This window comes from Sturnira hondurensis, unplaced genomic scaffold, assembly GCF_014824575.4.
Source record: "Sturnira hondurensis isolate 20B ecotype Veracruz unplaced genomic scaffold, ASM1482457v3 Scaffold0007222, whole genome shotgun sequence".
Taxonomy (NCBI): Eukaryota; Metazoa; Chordata; class Mammalia; order Chiroptera; family Phyllostomidae; genus Sturnira; species Sturnira hondurensis.
The window spans coordinates 2,598,673-2,619,474 of record NW_028079853.1 but is presented as its reverse complement, the minus strand read 5'-3'; the positions used below and the strand labels follow the sequence as shown (position 1 = coordinate 2,619,474).

Genomic DNA, 20,802 nt, shown 5'->3' with positions numbered 1-20,802 from the left:
CTGTTGTTCATGTCTGTGGGTCATGCATATAAGTTCTTTGGCTACACTTTACATCCCCATGGCTATTCTGTACCTACCTATTTGGAGTCTCAGATAGGCAATAGCCTGCCAGCTCTGTGTTTCTATGAGAGGAAGGCTCAGAATAGGGACAATGGCCTCTATCCACCCCTAGCTGTTCCCCAGATTTTGCCTTGATGCCAGACACTTTGGTCCTCCTACTATGCCACAGGTGCTTTTCAAGCTGCTATACTGGTGCTGGAGCTCAGAGGGAGTAAGTCTAAATTCCTGTGTGGGCTCGTTAAGAGTAAATGCTTGGTACTCCAGAAGTTTCTTCCACCGACTCAGTCCCTGTGGATTTTTGCAGCCAGAAATTATAGGGACTTATCTTTTTGGGACTAGAACTCCTGGGCTGGTGGGCCTGGTGTGGGACTGAGGCTCCCTTCCAAATGTTATCCATTACAATGGATGTGGGATCAATCTCTTCTGTATTTCCACTCTTCCTACCAGTGTAGATGGATGTGGCTCCTTCAATTCTATAGTTGTAAGACTTCCATTCAACTCGATTTCTGGTGGTTCTGAGTGATGGTTATTCTATATTTTAGTTGTAATTTTGATGTGGTTGTGTGAGGAAACGAGCCATGTCTCCTTATGCCTCTATCTTTACTGGAAGTCCTGTTTTCTAAATAACATTCTTCAACTAATAAAATATATACATGTGCATAGGCATGTGCATAAAAGAATGTCTAATCCTTTTATTGCTTGGACACTTACCAATATACTTACCAATATCTTTTTTATTTCCATTGGTGAATACCTAGGATTCAAATCATAGAATAATAGGATAAGTGTATTTTTAATTTTTATACTATCCTAAAGTTTTTCAAAGTGGTTGTATAGTTTACATTCCATCCAGCAATATGTGAACATTTAGTTATTCTACATCCTCACCAATGTATTTGGTGTTATAAGTCTTAATTTTGTTTTTCTGAAAGATCTAAAATAGTATCACATTATGCTTTTTGTTTGCATTTTTCTGATGATTAATGATGTTGAACACCTTTTTCATGCCTATTGATTTGAACTGCCTATTCATATCTTTTAAATTGTTTTTCTTTTTATTGAATGTAAGAGTTTTTAAAAATAAATTCTGTATTCAAGTCCCTTTGTTAAGTATGGGTAGTGCTAATATCTCCCCCCAAATTTGTGGCTTACCAATCCATTTTTAATGGTGCCCTTTTAGGTGGATATTTTAATTTCAAAGTAGCTTATCATTTTTTTAAATGTTTATTGCTTCTTGTGTTCTTTCTAAGAAATCTCTGCCTACCCCAGTGTTTTTGTTTGTTTTTTATTTTGTTTGGGTTTTATAATTGTAGCATTTTTGTTTAGGTCTATGATCAATCTCAAATTAATTTCTGAGTATAATGTGTGATGGTTTTTTATTTCACATAATTCAGTACACCAGAGTCATTTGATACAAAGACCCTCTGTTGCCCACTGAACTCTTTTGTTGTTGTTGTCAAATATCAAGTTAAGGTCTATTTCTGGAATCTCTACTCTGATGCATTAATCTGTGGTTTTCCTTATGCCAGTACCACACTGTCTTAATTAGTGTAGCTTTGTGGTAAGTCTTCAAATCATGTGACATAAGGCCTTCAACTTTGCTCTACTTTTGCAACAATATTTTGGCTATTCTAGATCTTTTGAATTCCTGCCAGGAACAGAGCTGAGCTAGGGAGAAAGCTTAGCTGTTAGGTGTCAGAGTAGCTGATTAATACAACAATTAGCCAAAATTAAGCCCTTAATTCCTTACTTTGATCCTGTAACCAAGAAGCTGAAATTGGAAAAAGCACCAACTCTCCCCTGTTCTTTTTCTTCTCCATGGAACAACACACCAGTTGAGAGTCAGATGGAATAGTGCAGGCATAGTGATTTTCTTATGGTTAAGGTAGTGTTATGCTTTCTTATGCTTGGCAGTGTTCTGGACTCTGAAGCCAAAGGAGAGATGGGGAGGACTAGGAGTAAAAGAGTACTAGGCAGAGTTAGAGTGGGGGAAAGTGTCTTCAGTTTCCCCTCTCCTCCAGTAAAGAGACATCGGCAGAGGTGCTTGAAAACTTCTGCCTGGGCTTCATAAAAAAAGACCTAACAGTAAAGGCACTTCAGCTAGGAATGCAGATAGAAATAAGAGCATGACATTCAGAGTGGCCAGAATCCTTGAATGCAACTTCATTCAGAGACTACATTGCATCGGTTGTGTGTACTGAGTCTGGTCCTGGGAGAGCAGCTTTCTCCCAGACTCTTGCCAGGTAAAACCTTTGTAATTACCTATGGTCATACCTGAAAAATTACACAAAGGTTTTAGCCAGGAGGTGGACCCCTGAATTTCCATATACATCTTAGAACCAGCCTGCCAGTTTTACCCCAAAAGGCTTTATGGGATTATGATTGGGGTCATGTTGAATCCATAGAAGAATTTGGGGAGAATTGGCATGTCAGCAATATTGAATCTTCCTATCTATAAATACCAAACATTCTATATATTTGGTATCTTTAATTTATTCCAGCAATGTTTGTAGTTTTATAAGTATACTGTCTTTGCATGTATTTTGTTACATTTATTCTAAATATTTCATATATGTTGGTACTATTATAGGTAGTAGGTAAAAATTCATTATCCAATTCTTCACTACTGGTATTTAGAAACACTAGTGGGTTTTTTTGTAATTTATTGTTGTTCATTTATAGTTGTCCTGCCTTTTTCCCCATTGCTCACCACTACCTCACCCCCCAGCTCCTACAGTCAATGCCCCCCCATTGTCCATGCCTATGAGTTCTCTATTTGTGTTCCTTTACTTGCACCTTCCCCTTCTTTCCTCTCTTATCCCCCTCTCCCCTCTGGTAAGTCAGTTTGTTCTTTATTTCTATGTCTCTGGTTGTATTCTGCTCATTTGTTTGTTTTGTTGATTAGATTCCACTTATAGGTAAGGTCATGTGATATTTGTCTTTCACCACCTAGCTTATTTCACTTAGCATAATGCTCTCCAGTTCCATCCATGCTGTCATGAAAGGTAGGTGTTCCTTGTTTCTTTCTGCTGTGTAGTATTCCATTGTGTAAATGTACCACAGTTTTTTTATCCATTCATTTGCTGATGGGCACTTAGGTTGCTTCCAGCACTTGGCTATTGTAAATTGTGCTGCTATGAACATTGGGATGCATAGGTTCTTTTGAATTGGTGATTTGAGATTTTTAGGGTGTAGTCCCAGCAGTGGGATTGCTGGATTGAAAGGCACTTCCATCTTTAGTGTTTTGAGGAAATTCCATTCTGTTTTCCACAGTGGCTGCGCTAGTCTGCCTTCCCACCAAGAGTGTACTAGAGTTTCCTTTTCTCCATAACTTTGCCAGCACTTGTTTATTGATTTGTTAATGATGGCCATTCTGACTGGTGTGAAGTGGTATCTCATTGCAGTTTTAATCTGCATCTCTCTAATGGCTGGTGATGTTGAACATTTTTCCATGTGTCCATGGGCTCTCTGTATGTCCTCCTTGGAGATGTGTCTATTTAGGTCCTTTGCCCATTTTTTAATTAGAAAATTAGTATTTTTGTATATTTAATTTGTATCCCTAACCTTATTGATCTCATAGTTGCATATGGTTTCTTTAAAATTTTCTCCACAGACAATCATGTCTCTATGAATAGAAGTTAGTTCTACTTTTGACTTTTCATGCTTTATATCTTTTTTTCTTGCCATACTGCACTGGTTAGAACCTTTAGTAGAGTGTTGAATAGATATGGTACAAATGAACACTTTGCTTTGTTCCCAAGGTTACAGGGAAAGTATTCATTTTTTACACCATTAAGAATATAATTACCTGTAGATTTCTCAAAGAATTCCTTTAAATTTAATTTGTTGATAATTTTTATCATAAATGGTTTATGGATTCAATAAAATCCTTGTACTATTCAACTAATATGATTGGGTTTTTTTCCTTCATTTTTGTTACTCTAGTGAATTATTCTGATTAATTTTGAAATAATAAACTATTATTGCATTCTGGGATAAATCAACACTTGGTCATAATGTATTGATAAATAGTATTCTATTTTATAGATATGCTATGTTTTAGTTTTTCACAAACCAGTTGATGGGTATTAAAGCACTGACATATTTAAAGATACAGAATAGAAATGTTGTTTTAAATTATTTGACTTTCACTTATTTTATATTTATATTTATATAAGTACTTTGATCTTAACATTGTTTGTAAATGCAAGTAGAACAGGACTATGTAGAGATTTGGAGATTTTATATTCTAGACTTTTAATTTCCTTTCTAAGTAAGCAAATTACATTAATTTTCATATTCAAATACATTTTATACTTATAAATACAAAAGTTTACCAAGTCTTGTATAATTAAGCAGAACTAATTTTGGTATGAAATATACTTTATAGGTGATAATTAAAGAAGCAAAGAAAGGATTAATAAAAATTAGTTATTTTTATTATAAATCCCAAATCTTGAAAATATCTCTTTGTTGGTTGTTTTTTTTTAATTTCCTTTCCAAGATATTGGCAGAAAAAAATCACTTTATTTCTCTCAATGATAACATTTTATCTCTCAGGTAGGGTAACCAAACTATCCAATATTTTAAATCTTTCCTTTACCTATTGCTCTCTGTCTCTTTCTCTCCAGACACTCAGGATTGTGTTTTATGATTCTCACTATAATTCTTGTAGACTGCCTTTTTGGTCAGAATTTAATTAACTAAATATTTATTAAAGTTAAAATAACTTTATTGAGGTATAATGTATACAAAATATAACTAAACAATGTTAAGTATGCAATGAGTTTTGACAAATATGTTATGTGACCACCAAAAAACTAAAGATATAAAAAGTGCCCATCATCTCCTAAGGTTCCCTTGTGCCCTTTGCATTTATTTATCACCTCTCAGTACAATCATACTGATTTACTTTCTATGACTATAACTTATATTTACTATGATTTTATATAAATAGAAGCATAAATTATTTTGTGTTTCTCTTTCACTTAGTATAATGCTTTTGTGATTCATTCATTTTGTATGTATCAATGGGTTGTTCCTGTTTATTGCCTTATAATATTTTACTATGTTGATATAAAAATGTGCTTATCCATTTACCATTTGATGGAAATGTGGGTAGTTTTTACTTTGAGGCTAGTATAAATAAAACTGCTATTAGCATTCAGGTACATGTCTTTATGTAACATTTGTTTGCATTTTCTCAGATAAATGACTTGAGTGGAATTACTGGGTTATATCATAAATATGTGTTTGTAAGACAGAGGCAAACTATTTTATAAATAGGTGATCATTTTGCATTTCTACCAGCAATGTATGAGGGTTTAAGTTTTTCCACATACTGTCATCATTTGTTGTTGTCACTAGTTTTAATATAATCCATTCTTGTGGGTTCAGTGGTATCTAAATGTGGTTTTAATGTACGTATTTTTGGTGACAAATGATGTCCTGCATTTTTAAAGGCTTTATTCACATTTGTACATTTTGTTTGGTAAAATTTTTTGCCTACTCATTTCTTTTAACTTATTATTATTATTATTATTCAGAGTGCCTTGAATATTCTGAATAAGATATGTATTTTACAAATGGTTTCTATAGTCAGTAGATTGCCTTTTTATTTTGTTAATGGAATCTTCAATACAACAAAATGATTTAATTTTGATGTCTTGGAGGTTATTGATTTTTTATTTTAAACTTTGTTTTTCTTTTTATGTGCTATTTAACTGCCCAAGCCAAGTTACTGTCATTTACTCCTCATTCATTTTAAGTTGATTTTTGTGTATCATGGAAAGAAAAAGTTAAGACTCTTTTTTCACTTACGGATATCAAATTGTTTCACCATCATTTATTGAAAAGATGTTCTTTTCACCCAATTTCCATAGCACTTTTATTAAATGTCAGTTGACCATTTACTTAGGTGTGTTTTTTGATAGACTCTCTTTTGTTTCATTATTATTTATGTTTACCTTTATTTCATTAAAGCCTGCCTTGATTCCTATAGCTTTAGATAAAGTAGTTCTTGAAATTATATAGTGCAAATGCTCAAGCTTTCTTCTTTTTTTTCACAACTGTGTGAACTAAGTGGGAGTAAAAGGAGCACACCTCAACATAGTAAAGGCCACATATGAGAAACCTACAGGCAACATCACACTCAATGGGCAAAAACTAAAAGCTTTCCTACTAATATCAGGAACAAGACCAGGATGTCCACTTTCACCACTTCTATTCAATATAGTATTGGAAGTTCTAGCCACAGTATTCAGACAAGAAAAAGAAATAAAAGGCATCCAAATCGGAAAGGAGGAAACAAAACTGGCATTGTTTGCAGATGACATGATAGTGTACATGGAGAAGCCTATAGCCTCTACCAAAAAACTGCTCGAACTAATAAATGAATTTGGCAATACAGTGGGATACAAAGTCTATATCCAGAAATCAAAGGCATTTTTGTATACCAACAATGGAACAGAAGAAGCAGAAATCAAGAAAAAATCCCATTTGATATAGCTACAAGAATAAACTTAACCAAGGAGATAAAAGGCCTGTACTCAAAAAACTACAAAACGCTAAAGAAAGAAACTAAGGAAGACACAAATAAGTGGAAGCATATACTGTGTTCATGGATTGGAAGAATTAACATCATCAAAATGTCCCTACTGCCCAGATCAATTTATAGATTTAACACAATCCTTATTAAAATACCAATGACATATTTCACAGATATAGAATAAATATTTCAAAAATTTATGTAGAACCATAAACAACCCTGAATAACTGCAGAATTTTGAGAAAGAAGAACAAAGTAGGAGGAATTGCAATGCCTGATATCAAACTATATTGCAAGGCCACTGTAATCAAAACAGTCTAGTACTGGCATAAGAACAGACACATAGATTAATGGAACAGAATAGAGAGCCCAGAAATAAACTCATGTCTCTATAGGCAATTAATATTCAACAAAGGGGGCACAAGCATAAAATGGAATAAAAATAACCCTCTCAACTAATGGTGCTGGGAGATCTGGGCAGCTACATGCAAAAAAAAAAAATGCAACTCAATCCACCAACTTACACCATACACAAAAGTAAACTCAAGATGGATAAAAGACATAAATATAAGTTGCGACACCCTTAAAGTCCTAAAGGAGATCATAGGGAGGAAAATCTCAGATATTCCATGTAGCAATATTTTCACCAATATTCCCCCTAGAACAAGGGACATAAAGGAAAGAATAAACAAATAGGACTTCATCAAATTAAAAAACTTCTGCACAGCTAAAGAACACATCAGCAAAATGAAAAGGGAACCAACTGTATGGGAAAACATAATTGCCAATGATACTTCAGACAAAGGTTTGGCCTCCAAAATATGTTAAAAACTCATATGACTCCACACCAGGAAGACAAACAACACAATATAAAAATGGGCAAAGGCCCTGAACAGACACTTCTCCAAGGAAGACATACAGAGGGCCCATAGACATATGAAAGGATGTTTAGCATGACTAGCCATTAGAGAGATGCAAATTAAAACCACCAGTTCAAAAGAACCTATGCACCCCAATGTTCCTAGCAGCACATTTTGTAATAGTCAAGTTTTGAGAGCAGTCTAACTTCCCATCAATAAGTGAGTGGATCAAAAAATTGTGGTACATTTACACAATGGAATACTGTGCAGCAGAGAGAAAGAAGGAACTACCCTTCATGACAGTATGGAGGGAACTGGAGAGCATTATGCTAAGTGAAATAACTGGAGAGCATTATGCTAAGTGAAAGACAAATATATGATCTCACCCATAAATAGTACCTAATCAACAAAACAAACAAATGAGCAAAATATAATCAGAGACATGGAAATAAAGAACAGACTCATAGTAACCAGAAAGGAACAGGGAGGTAGATAATGGGGCAAACATGGGGAAGGGTCATCAAGGAAAATGTGTAAGGGACCCCTGGACAAAGACAATGTGGGGTTGGGGGGTGAAGGATTGAATGCAGGAGGTAAGGGTATGTAGGGTGGCAGAGAATAATATTGGGAAAATTGGGACAACTGTAATTGAACAATTAAAAAATTCATTAAAAAAACAACTGTGTGGGCTATTCTAGATATATTACATTTCCATATGTATAGAATCATATTTTCAATGTCTTAAACAAAAAAGATGTCTGCTGGCAGACATTTGTTTGAAATATTTTGACTTTGTAGATGAATTCGGAGAAAATTAACAACATTGTGTTCTGACCATTGATTGAAGTAAATCTCTTTATTCATTTAAATTTTCTTTCATTGCCCTCAACAATATTTTATAAGTTTTAGTATACATAATTTCTACATATATTATTAAATTAATACCAGGTATTTCCTAATGTTAACAATATTATGAGTATTAAATGGAGACTTCTATAAATTTTAGTTTAGTCAAGGAGCCCCATAATGTTATCAAAACTTATATCCTCACTGATTGTCTCTAATTGTTCTAGCAATTGTTGAAAGAATGTTTACATTCTTGATCTGAATTGTAGATTTGTCTATTTTTTTTCAATTCTAAGTATTCTTCAATGTATTTTCAAGTTCTGTGATTAGATGATTGCTATATTTTCTTGATGAATTGGCCTCAATAATTCTCCAAATTTATCCCTTAAAATTTTTCTTATTTTGAAATATATTTTGCATTAATATTACATTAATATAACCACTTCAGCCATTTTAATGTGTATTTTCATGTTACTATATTCCCATCTTATTAATTTGTATTTAAAGTGGAATTATTACAGGCAACAGCTAAGTTTCTATCCACTCAGGCAACCTATTCCCTTAATTGGAGTGCTTAGAGCATTTAGTTAAATGTGATTATCCATATTGCTGGATTTAATGGAAATATTTTCTATTTGTTTATCTATTTGTTGCATTTGTTGTCTACCCCTTTCTCCCAGCCTTTTAAAAAGTTGTGTAACTTTTAGTGATTCTATTTTTTCTCATCTATTTTCTTAGTATTTAATTTTTAAATTTTAATTTAAAAAACTTTAATTTTTTATGGTTGGCTCAACCATTTACTATATATGTTTAATTTATATAATGAATAAGTATATATGTAGCATTGTACCACCTCACACATACTGTGAGAACTTTATAACAGTATACTTCTATTTTTCCTTGTTTTCTTAGTACTGTTGTCATATATTTTATTTGTGTACCTGTTAGAAACCTCACAATACATTGTTTTTATTTTTTAACTAAGTTTATTGGGGTAACATTGGTTAATAACATTATGTGAATTTCAGGTGCACAGTTTCATAATACATTATCTGTATATTCCATTGTGTGTCCACCACCCAAAATGTAGTTTCTTTTTTTTTAATTTTTTTATTTAATTAGTTTTCAAGTGCAGTTTTCTGTCTCTTACTCCCAAAATGTAGTTTCTTTCAACCACTGTATGTATGACTCCCTCTATCCTCATGTTTCCCTCATCCCCCTTTCCTTCTGGTAATATATGATAGCTCCTTTCTTAATTTTTTGAGTAAACTCCATACTGGTTTTCAGAGAGGCTCCACCAATTTACATTCCAACCAGCAGTGTACAAGGGTTTCTTTTCTCCACATTCTCTCAAACACTTGTTATTTCTTGTCGTATTGATGATAGCCATTAATTATAATAGCTGTGAGGTAGTATCATTGTGATTTTGATTTACATTTCCCTTAAAGCTAGTGAGGTTGAGTCATTTTTCTTTATTTTCTTAATTTAATCTTTACTGTATTTTTTCATTACCATTTAGTCCTTTTTTTATATATTTTTCAGCCATTTTGTGTATCTTGAGAAAAGAGTCTGTTCATGTCCTCTGCCCATTTTTAAATTCGATTCGTTGGTTTTAATATGTTGTGTGGTATGAGTTATTTATATACTTTGGAAATTAACCCCTTATTGGATGTTTAATTTGCAATATCTTCATGTATTCAGGTGTCTTTTTTGTTTGTATTATTAGTGGTTTCTTTTGCTGTGCAGAAGATTTTTAGTTTGATGTAGTCCCATTCATTTAGTTTTGCTTTTACTTCTCTTGACTTTGGGATGAACTTCACAAAAACCTTTCTGAGATTAAGGTCCATAAATTTAGTACCTATGTTTTCCTCAATGTATTTTAACAATTCATCTTTAAGTCAAGTCTTTAATCCATCTTTGAGTTAATCACTGTATATAGTGTCACATAGCAGTTTAGTTTCAATTTCTTGCAGGTGGTTTTTCAATTTTTCCAACATCATACATTGAAGCAGCTTTCCTTTCTCCATTGTATGCTTTTGGTTCCTTTGTTGAAAATTAGTAGTATATATATGTGTGGATTTATCTGGACTCTCATTCTGGTTCATTGGTCTGTATATCTGGTTTTTCTGCCAATACCACATTATTTAGATTATTGAGGTATAATGTGAAGTCAGGGAGTATAATACCTGCAGCTTTGTTCTTTCTTTCACAAGACTACTTTGACTATTCAGGTTCTTTTGTGATTTTATACAAATTTGAGGATTTAATGTACTATTTCTTAGAAAAAATGCTTTTGGGGTTGCATTAAATCTGCATCTTGTTTTAGGTAATATGGCTATTTAAACCATGTTCTTTCATTTTATGAACATGAAATATCTTTCCATTTCTTTGTGTTTACAGTTTCTTTCAATAATGTCTTATAGTTTTCAGCATATAGGTCCTGCACATCCTTTGTTAAATTTATTTGAGGTATTTTATCCTTTCATTGCTGTTGCAAATCGATAAGTGTTATCTTCATTTCTCTTTCTGATATTTCATTGTTAATACATAGGAAAGCAACATGTTTTTGGACATTAATAATTTTTATTCTGAACTTTGTTTATTGCTTCTAATAGTCTTTTGTGGAGTGTTTAGGATTTCCTATGTATAGAATTATGTCATCTGCAAATAGTGAGAGTTTTACTTCTTTATTTCCAGTTTGGATTCCTTTCACTTCCTCCCCTTGCCTGATTGCTCTGGCTAGGACTTCGAATACTACATTGAATAACAATGGTGAAAATAGGCACTGTCTTATTCCTGATCTAAGGGGCAAAGCTTTCAGCTTTTTACCATTGAGCATGATATTAGCTGAGGGTGTATCATATATGACATTTGTTACATTGGAGTTCTTTCTAACCATTTTATTGAGTGTTTTAATCATAGATATTGATTTTTTCCAAATGCTTTTTCTGTATCGATTGATATAATTTTTATCTTTTATTTTGTTAATGTGGTCTATCACATAGATTTGCATATGTTGAATCATTCTTGCATTTCTGGAATGAACCTCATGTGATTGTGATATATGTCATTTTAATGTTTTGTATTAAAATTGCTATTATTTTTTGAGGATTTTTGCCTCTTTGCTTATTAGAGATATTGTCTTTAAAATTTGTTCTGTGTTTTGTCCTTGCCTGATTTTGGATTCAGGGTAAGGTTGGCCTCATAAAATAAAGTAGGAAGAAGAATACCTCTTCTTGTTTCAAAGAGTTTGGAGAAGAATAGGTATATTAGATCTCTTTTTGAATGTTTACTTAAATTCACAAATGAAGCCATCTGGTGGACTTTTGTTTTTGTAGAGATTTTATACCTGCTTGAATTTTCTTACTATTGAATAATCCATTTAAGTGTTCCAATTGTTCATAATTTAGTCCAGGAAAGTTATAAATTTCTAAGAATTTGTACATTTCTTCTAGGTAATTGAATTTGGTGGCATAAAATCTATCATTGTATTGTTGTACAACCCTTTGTATTTTTGTGGTAACTTGTAACTTCTCTTTAGTTTTCCATTATGCGTCTAGTCAGGGGCTTGTCATTTTGTTTATCTTTCTAAAGAATAAGCTGTTTGTTTCATTAATTTTTCCTATTGTATTGTTTTCTCTATTTTACTTAATTCTACCTTAGTTTTTATTATTGTCCTTCTACTGACTTTGGGCTTCTTTTTCCCCCTAGTTCTTTAAGGTGAAATGTTAGATTGTTTGAGGTTTTTGTTTCTCAAGGTAGGCCTTTAATGCTATCAACTTCTCTCTCAGTACTGCTTTTGCAGCATCCCCCAAATTTTGATATGTTATATTATCACTTTCATTTATCTCTAGTTTATTTCATTTTAATGTCCCTTTATTTCTTCTTTGACCCAGTGGTTGTTCAATAACATGTTGTTTAATCTTCACATCGTTGTTTTTTTGCCAGCTTTCTTCTTGTAGATAATTCCTGGTATCATATTGTTGTAGTCAGAAAATATACTTGCTATTATTTTAATATTAAATTACTAAGGATAATTGTGTGCTCCAACATATATTTATTCCTTGAGAATATTCCGTGTGCACTTGAGGAGAATGTATATGCATTCTCTGTTTGGGGATGCAAAGCTCTGTACTATCTGTTTTGTCAGTTTGGTTTAATGCATCAGTAAGGCTCATATTTCCTTATTCATTTTATGTTTGGATGATTTATCTATCGATTGCAATGGTATATTCATATATCCTACTATCCTACTATATCCTACTATTTTTGTCTGTCTCTCCCTTTAGGACTGTTAGTAATTGCTTTATATATTTTGGTGTTTCCAAGTTGGGTGTATATGTGTCAATGAGTGTTATTTCTTGTTGATAAATTGTCCTCTTTATTATTATAAAAAGTCCATATTTGTCTCTTGCTACACTTTTTTATCTTGAAATGTATTTTATCTATACCTACTACTCTCTAAATGCCATTTTTAATGTAAATATTTTATTGTTTATGCTATTATACTTGTGCTAATTTTCCCCCTTTGACCCCCTCCATACAGCCCGACTTACACTCACACAGACAATCCTAACACCATTGTCCATGGCCATGATTCATGCATATATGTTCTTTGGCTAATCCCTTCACCTTCTTTCAGACAGTCCCCACCTCCTCCATCTCCTCTTACAGCTGTCAGTCTGTTCTCTGTTTCTATGCCTCTAGTTCTATTTTGCTCATTAGTTCACTTTGTTCATTACGTTCCACTTATAAGTAAGATCATATGATATTTGTCTTTCATTGACTGGCTTATTTCACTTAGCGTAATGCCTCCAGTTCCATCCATGCTCTCACAAAAGGTAAGAATTTCTTTTTTTACTGCTGCATAGTATTCTATTATGTGAATGTACTACAGTTTTCTTATCCATTCATCTACTACTGGGCACTTAGGCTGTTTCCAAATATTGGCTATTGTAAATAGTGTTGTGAACATAGGGGTACATAAGTTCTTTTGAGCTGTGTTTTGGGATTCTTAAGGTATATTCACAGCAGTGGAATCACTGAGCAAAGACAGTTCCATTTGTAGTTTTTTGAGGAAACTCCATACTGTTTTCCGTAGTGGCTACACTAATCTGTATTCCTAACCACAGTGCACTAGGGTTATCTATTCTCCACACCCTCCCCAGCCCTTGCTGTTTGTTGATTTATTAATGATACCCATTTGGGCAGGCTTCAGGTGATATCTCATTGTGGTTTTAATTTGTATCTCTTTGATGGCTAGGGATATTGAGTATCTTCTCATATGTCTATGGGCCATCTGTACGTCCTCCTTGGAAAAGTGTCTACTCAGGTCCTTTGCCCATTTTTTGATCAAATTGTTTGTCTTCCTGCTGTTGAGTTATATGGGTTCTTTATGTATTTTGGAGATTAAACCCTTGTTCAGTGTATTGTTGGCAAATATATTCTCCCATACAATGAATGCCTTTTTATTTTGATGATGATTTTCTTAGCAGTGCAGAAGCTTTTTAATTTGAAGTAATCCTATTTGTTTATTTTTTTCTTTTGTTTTCCTTGCCCTGAGAGATATATTGACAAAAATTTTGATAGGCAAGATATCCAAAATTATAACTGCCTATGTTTTCCTCTAGGACTTTTATGGTATCACAACTTATATTCAAGTCTTTTATCCATTTTGAGTTTATTCTGATATGTGGTGTATGATGCTGGTCTAGTTTCAAATTTTTTTTTTTGCTTGTACCAGTCCAATTCTCCCAATACCATTTATTGAAGAAGCTGTCTTTACTATATTGTATGCTCTTGATTCTTTTGTGGAATATTAATTGACTATGAAGACATGGTATTTTTGTGGGCTCTCTTTTTGTTCTATTGATCTATATGCCTGTTCTTATGTCATTACCACACTGTTTTGATTACAGTAGCTTTGTAGAATAGTTAGATATCAGGTATTGTGATCCTTCTAACTTTGTTCTACTTTCTTAAGAGTGCTCAGGCTATTCGGGGTCTTTTTTGGTTCCATATACATTTTTGGAATATTTGTTCTAGATTTGTGCTATATGCCATTGATATCTTAATAGGAATTGCATTGAATCTGTAGATTACTTGGGGTAGTATGGACATTTTAATTATATTAATTCTTCAAATCCATGAATATGGTATATACTTCCACTTATTTGTATCTTCTGCCATTTCTTTCTTTAGTGTCCTATAGTTTTCCAAGTATAGGTCCTTTACTCTCCTTGATTAAATTTTTCCCTAATACTTTATTTTTTTTGTTGCAATAGTAAATGGGAATGTTTTCTTAGTTTCTCTTTCTTATAATTCATTATTGAAGTATAAAAATGCCAACAATTTCTGAATATTGACTTTGTATGCCAATACATTGCCAAATTCATTTATTATATTGTATAGTTTTTTTTTCCTGGAGACTATAGGGTTTTCTATGTACAATATCATGTTGTCTGAGAATAATAATTGTATTACTTTCTCCTTTCCAACTTGGATGCCCTTTATTTCTTCTTGTCTGACAACTGTGACTAGGACCTCCAATAATATATTGAATAAGCATAGTAGAAGCTGACACCACTCTTATTCCTGATCTTAAGGAAAATGCTTTTAGTTTTTGCCCATTGAGTTTGAGTTTGGCAGTAGGTTTCTTGTGTGTGGCTTTTATTATGTTTTGTATGCTCCCTCTATTTGCACTGAATGATTTTTATCAAATGTTTTTTCTGCATCTATTAATATGATCATGTGGTTTTTATCTTCCATTTTGTTTATGTGGTATATTATATTTATTGATTTGTGAATATTATACTAGTCTTGTAACCCTGGATAACTCCCGCTTGATAATGGTGTATGATTTTTTTATATATTACTGGATCCTGTTTGATAATAATTTTTTGAGAATTTTAGTGTCTTTGTTCATCAGGGATATTAACCTATAATTTTCTTTCTTTGTTGTGCCTTTACCTGGTTTTGGAATTAGGATAGTACTGGCCTTACAAAAAAAGTTTGGAAGTCTTCCCTCTTCTTGAATTTTTTGGAATAATTTGAGAAGGATAGGGGTTAGTTCATCTTTGAATGATTGATAAAATTCACTGTGAAGCCTTCTGAGCCATCCCATCCAGGACTTTTGTTTGCTGAGAGTTTTTTGATTATTACTTCAATCTCACTAGTTGTTATTGTTCTATTTATATTTTCTTTTTCTCCTGATTAAGTTTTGGAAGATTATGTGTTTCTAGAAATGTATCCATTTTGCCCAGGTTGTCCAATTTCTTGCCATATAGTTGTTTATAGTATTTGATGACAGTCCTTTGTAATTACAGCCTTGCACTGCTTCTTGTTAGTACAATATTTCTGTGGTATCAGTTGTTAGTTCTGCTTCTTCATTTCTCATTTTATTTATTTGCATCCTCTCTCTTTTTTTCTTGATGAATGTAGTTAAAGGTTCATCAATTTTGTGTATCTTTTCAAAGTACCAGCCCCTGGTTTCATGATCTTTAGAATTTTTTTTTTGTCTCTATTATGGGAGGTGAAAAGGAAGAGGACTAATTCAAGTAATCAACAGAAAGAGGACAATGAGAAAAGGGGACAAAGAAAGAGAAAGAATAACAAAAATAAGAAAAGGGGAAAATGGAGTAAGCAAAGATGAGTAAAATAAGAGATATAAAAGAAACATAGAGCAACAAAAATAGAAGAAAATGAATAATAATAATAAGGTTATAAAAAAGAACAAAAATAGTGAAAAAGTACAAAGTGGAACTTGTCTCAGCAGAATTTAGTGCCTGCCTGCCGGGTTCTCCCTTTGGATATAGCTCTGATGTCGGAAGCTGGTGTAAGCCAGTGTCAGGTGCTATCCATGTCTAGCCCTCAGCAGCCTGTTTGAAGCTACAAGCAACCCACAATTTGTAGCTGTTTCCTCTGGGATCAGCTGCACACAGGTTAGGCCATGCTGTGTTGCAGAGCTGGCTTTTATAAGCAGTGGGTCCAGGAGTGGGTCAATAAGTGTTCCAAGGCACCACATGCCCCACCCCTGCCTGCCAGCCTGCTGTGAGTCTTACACTAGTTGCTGACCTAGTCTAAGCTTTAGACTAGTTGCTGACCTAGTCTTAGACTAGTTGCTGACTTAGACTAGTTCCTTCTGAGAGGTCTTCTGGTGGAATCAGGGGAGGCATGTGGATCTCCCATAAGAGGTGCGTTTCAGACTTTAGTGAAGATGGTGAGTGTATTCCTGAGCCACTTGTCTTGAGTCTGTCACAGATTACTGCCTTGAGCTTGGCCGGTCAGCCCTAGTAGGCTTGTGTGTGTGGTCTCCAGAGCCCAGAGTTTTGGTCTGCAGGAAACGGGAAACCAAGAGGGTGTTTCTATGTCTGTACTGTGAGGGGTACCTACCAGTCTGGTTCCTGGGAAAGTGTATTGCATGTCTGGGCCCTAAAGCCAGTCTCTGACAACCCATGCATCTGCATATGTTGCTCTCTCCTCAGCAGAGGTAAAATGCAGTACGGGAGAAAAAAAAAAGATAAAAAGCAAAACAAAACAAGATGACACAAAACAAACAAAGAGAAAGAGATGCCGTCTGGGGCAAGCAGTATCCCACAGGGTAGGGTAATTGTTTTTTTCCTGTGGGGGAGCTTTCTCTTCTCAGGAAAGATGGCTGCTGCAACACTGAGGTATATCCTGGCACAGAAATCCCTACAGCCTTTCCCTCACGTCTCTCACCAACGACTCCCACTACAGACTCTCCCCATGTTGCTCATGTCCACACTGCCCTCCCTTCGCTGGAGCCCAAAGTGAGTGGCTGCACATTCAAAACCTGTGCCTAGGTCCCTTTAAGAAAAAAATATAGTGGCTCTGTCTCCAGCAGGAGGTCTCCCCAGCAGAAACAAACCCATTCGGCCTTTCACGGCTGGATACTACAAGGGCAGCTGAGCCCGGGCACTGTTGCTGCATGCTTGGGAGCCTACTGTGAGGTTCAGGTTTCTCTCTTCTCAGGGGGAAGCTCCCACAGCTGTGTCATAAGCTCATCCCCTCTCATGTACTGCTTTTCCTATTGGTCTCTAGTTGGTTTCTGGCTTTTCTTTGATAGAAGTCTGTTTTTCAGGTAGCCTTTTTTTAAAATTATTTTGGGTGGCTGTCCCCCCTCTTTAGTTTTATTTCCTGTTTGGTTCTGGGAGCAGGTGCGAGAAAGTTCCTCCTACTCTGCAACATCTTGCGACCATGTTTCTAAATGCCATTTCTTTAGTATCATTTTCTACCCCTTCACTTTGAATCTATGTTTGTCTCTTATCTGAAATGGTGTTTTAAAGGCAATGTATAAATGGTTTTTGTCTCTTAATCCACCCCACTACTCTCTGCCTTTTTATTAGTGAGTTCAGTCCATTTATGTTTATGGTAACTTGATAAATGAGGACTTAATATAGCTGTTTTATCTTTTGTGTGTGTGTGTGTGTGGTTACTCTGTATCTCCATTGTTTTCCTTTTCCGTATGTTTTTGTCTGCTATTTTAGTTTGGTGGTAGTCTATGATTTTTGTTCTCTGTTTTTTTAATGTACATGTGTCTCTGTTCTAGATTTTTGTTTTGCAATTACCATTAGGTCTACCTAATGGATAGTTTTATACATATAATAGTCCCTCTTCATCTGAGCACACCTTAACTCCAGTCACCTGTATAAGTTCATTGCTTTTCTTCTACTCCTTTTTATGTTTTTGTTAAAAATTATCTCTTTTTATGCTATATATTCATTTTCAAATTGCAGAAGATATAATCTTTTAAAAATGCTTTTATCCCCTTTAACTTTTAAAATGCTTTTTCCCCTGTAATCTTTATAACTGTTTAATACTCTTCTGAAATAGAGTTGCAATTTCCTGCTTCTGTTTGTTGTCATATAGTTTTATATTCTTTTTCCATTATATTCAGTTTTATTTTTTGTTTTTTGTTTCAGATAAAATAGCTTCTTTCAACACTTCTTGTAGTGAAGGTCTTGTGGTGGTAAAGTCTCTCTGCTTTTGTGTGAAAAAAAAGCTTTATTTCTCATGTCTAAAGGATAACTTTGCTGGATATATTATTCTTGGATGTTGATTTCTTTCTTTAAATGCTTACATATTTGATTTCATGTTTTTCTAGCTTGTAAGGCTTCTGCTGAAAAATTCAGTGATAATCCACTGGGCTTTTCTTTATAGGTTACAGTCTCCTCTGGCCCCTATTTCTGGATGCCTTGAGAATTTTTTTGTCATTAATTTTTGACAGGTTTTTATATAATGTATCTTAGAGAAGATCTCTTTGCGTTCAGGTAATTAGGTGTTCTATGAGTTTCTTGCATTCAAAGTTCCAACTCTTTTCAGTGGTTTGGGAAGTTCTCATCTATTATTTGTTTGAATAGGCTCTCTGTTTTCCTCTCCTTGTGGAATATCCATTATTCTTATATTGCTCTTTCTAATGGAGTCAACCCTGTACTATCTGAGGTGTCTCAGCTGCCATGATGGATGAGGAAAGAGTTGGGCAGGGAGGGGTGGATTCACATGATGCAGCTTAGTTTCTTCCACTGCAACTAGCTGGAATGATGTTTCTGTCCCTCCAGCTCTTTCCAGTCTGTTGAGAGAGAGCTGCAACTCAATACCTCCACTGCTATTGCATCACCTGGTGTTGGGTGGGTGACAAGAATGGGGCTGCATTTGTGCATATGTGTCATTTTTTCTCTGGTAATGGGAGCTGCCAGACTGAGGCTGCCAGACCTTTTAACCATATATCCTCCCCTATCAGTGAGCTTAGCCACAATGTGTTAGCCCCTCAGGCCAACATGCTGTCTCTGATCCTCTCTGAGCTTCTGATAAGGGTTTCACCCTGACCTTTCACTGCTACTGCATCAGGTGGGGCCATAGTGAATCTAGCACTGTGTCTGTGGCCTTTGCCTCCATCCTTTCCCTGCTTACTTCAACACACCTACCTTTAGATGCCTCAATGTGCAGATCTCTCAGATGTATGTATTGTTGAGCATGGAATCATTTGTTGAATTATAGTTGTCCAACTTATAACTTCAAAGGGAGAAACCAAAAGGTTTTCTCACCCTGCCATAATGCTGACATCACTCCAGTATTTTTTTATTCATAGATAAAAATAATTATTTTGGCTCTGACTGGATGGCTCAGTTGGTCAGAGTGCTGTCTCATACACCAAAAGATAGTGGGTTTGATTCCTGGTCAGAGAACATATGGGAGGCAACTAATTGATGTTTCTCTCTCTCTCCCTTCCTGTCTCTCTAAAATCAATAAACATATCTTTGGATAAGGATTAAAAAATTATTATTATTATTATTTTGGTTGGGATCATGCATTCTAATTGCCTTTTTTTTCCTGTCAGTGTTACTATATTTGGGAACTCTATCATACCTATAGGCAGAAGTAATTAACTATATTTTAACATAAAAGTATAAACATAGTGACTTGCTGTAATATGTAATATATATAACATTGCATTTAGTTATAATTGAGATCAATTCTGTGTGAAAAATTTTCAAAGTAACAAATTGCTGATTTGATGTTCCTAAAGGTCCCATGAACTAGATAAATCTAGTATTATAATTCTCATTATAAAGAAACTAAACAGGCCTAGCAAGATTCATTAATTTTTCTCAAAGTCTAACAGCTTATGAAATAATTGCTATGGGGTCTTTTATCTTTTATAACAATACTTTTTCCAGTTTCCAAAATTTGTCTTACTGGAAGATATAAAGCTCTGTGTGAAATAGCAAATCATCTATTCAATAGTATCCTAGAACTTTTAATTTGTTGTAAGGAAGGTAGTGTAAGGAATGGAAAGAACTAGATTCAGAATAAGCAGATGATTTGCCAACCAGATTTAATCTAAAAAATAAAGCAATGTGGAAGTTACATAAAATAAGCAAAACAGCATTGATACAACTAGTGTATATTTAAAGTATATTTAAGGAAGCAAAAAATACAGATTTACAATTGTTCAGCTGGAAGTCATGCTGTAAATTGAGAGAAAATTGAGTTATTGTATACCTAATGGTTGAAGTGACCCAACGACTGCATACAAAAACAGTTTAAATTTCTCAGGATATTTAGTTATAAAATTAGTCAGTGATCTCTGTCTTTTCATAAGTGGGCCAAATAAAGAGCAAAGAAGTAGGAAAATTTTAATCTTTTGTAAATGAAAGTTATATCTGTTTATAACTATTACAGTGTCAAAACTTTTTAGAGATATGAATTTTTATATACAATATTTTCTGTTAAAATATCCTTAGTTATCCTTAGATAACTAATTTGGAGCCTAATAATTATAATTTTATTTCAGAAAGGCATCTAATTACATATCTAAGCATCTATAGCTTTTAGAAGTGTGGCATTTCTTGACCTGTTTCCCAGTGCATGGCAAAAAGGTGCTACATGATTCTTCTGCAAAAATATAAGACAAAGTTAAGGAGCAGAATGGCTGATCACTATTTACATGATAAAATGCATGTACAGGTC

General features: G+C 34.1%; 1 protein-coding gene across 1 annotated transcript in view; it reads left to right on the top strand.

The window, feature by feature from the left end:
- Window positions 1-20,802, top strand: part of STXBP5L (syntaxin binding protein 5L) — a 340,069-nt gene that overhangs the window by 212,004 nt on the left and 107,263 nt on the right. The window lies entirely within an intron of this gene.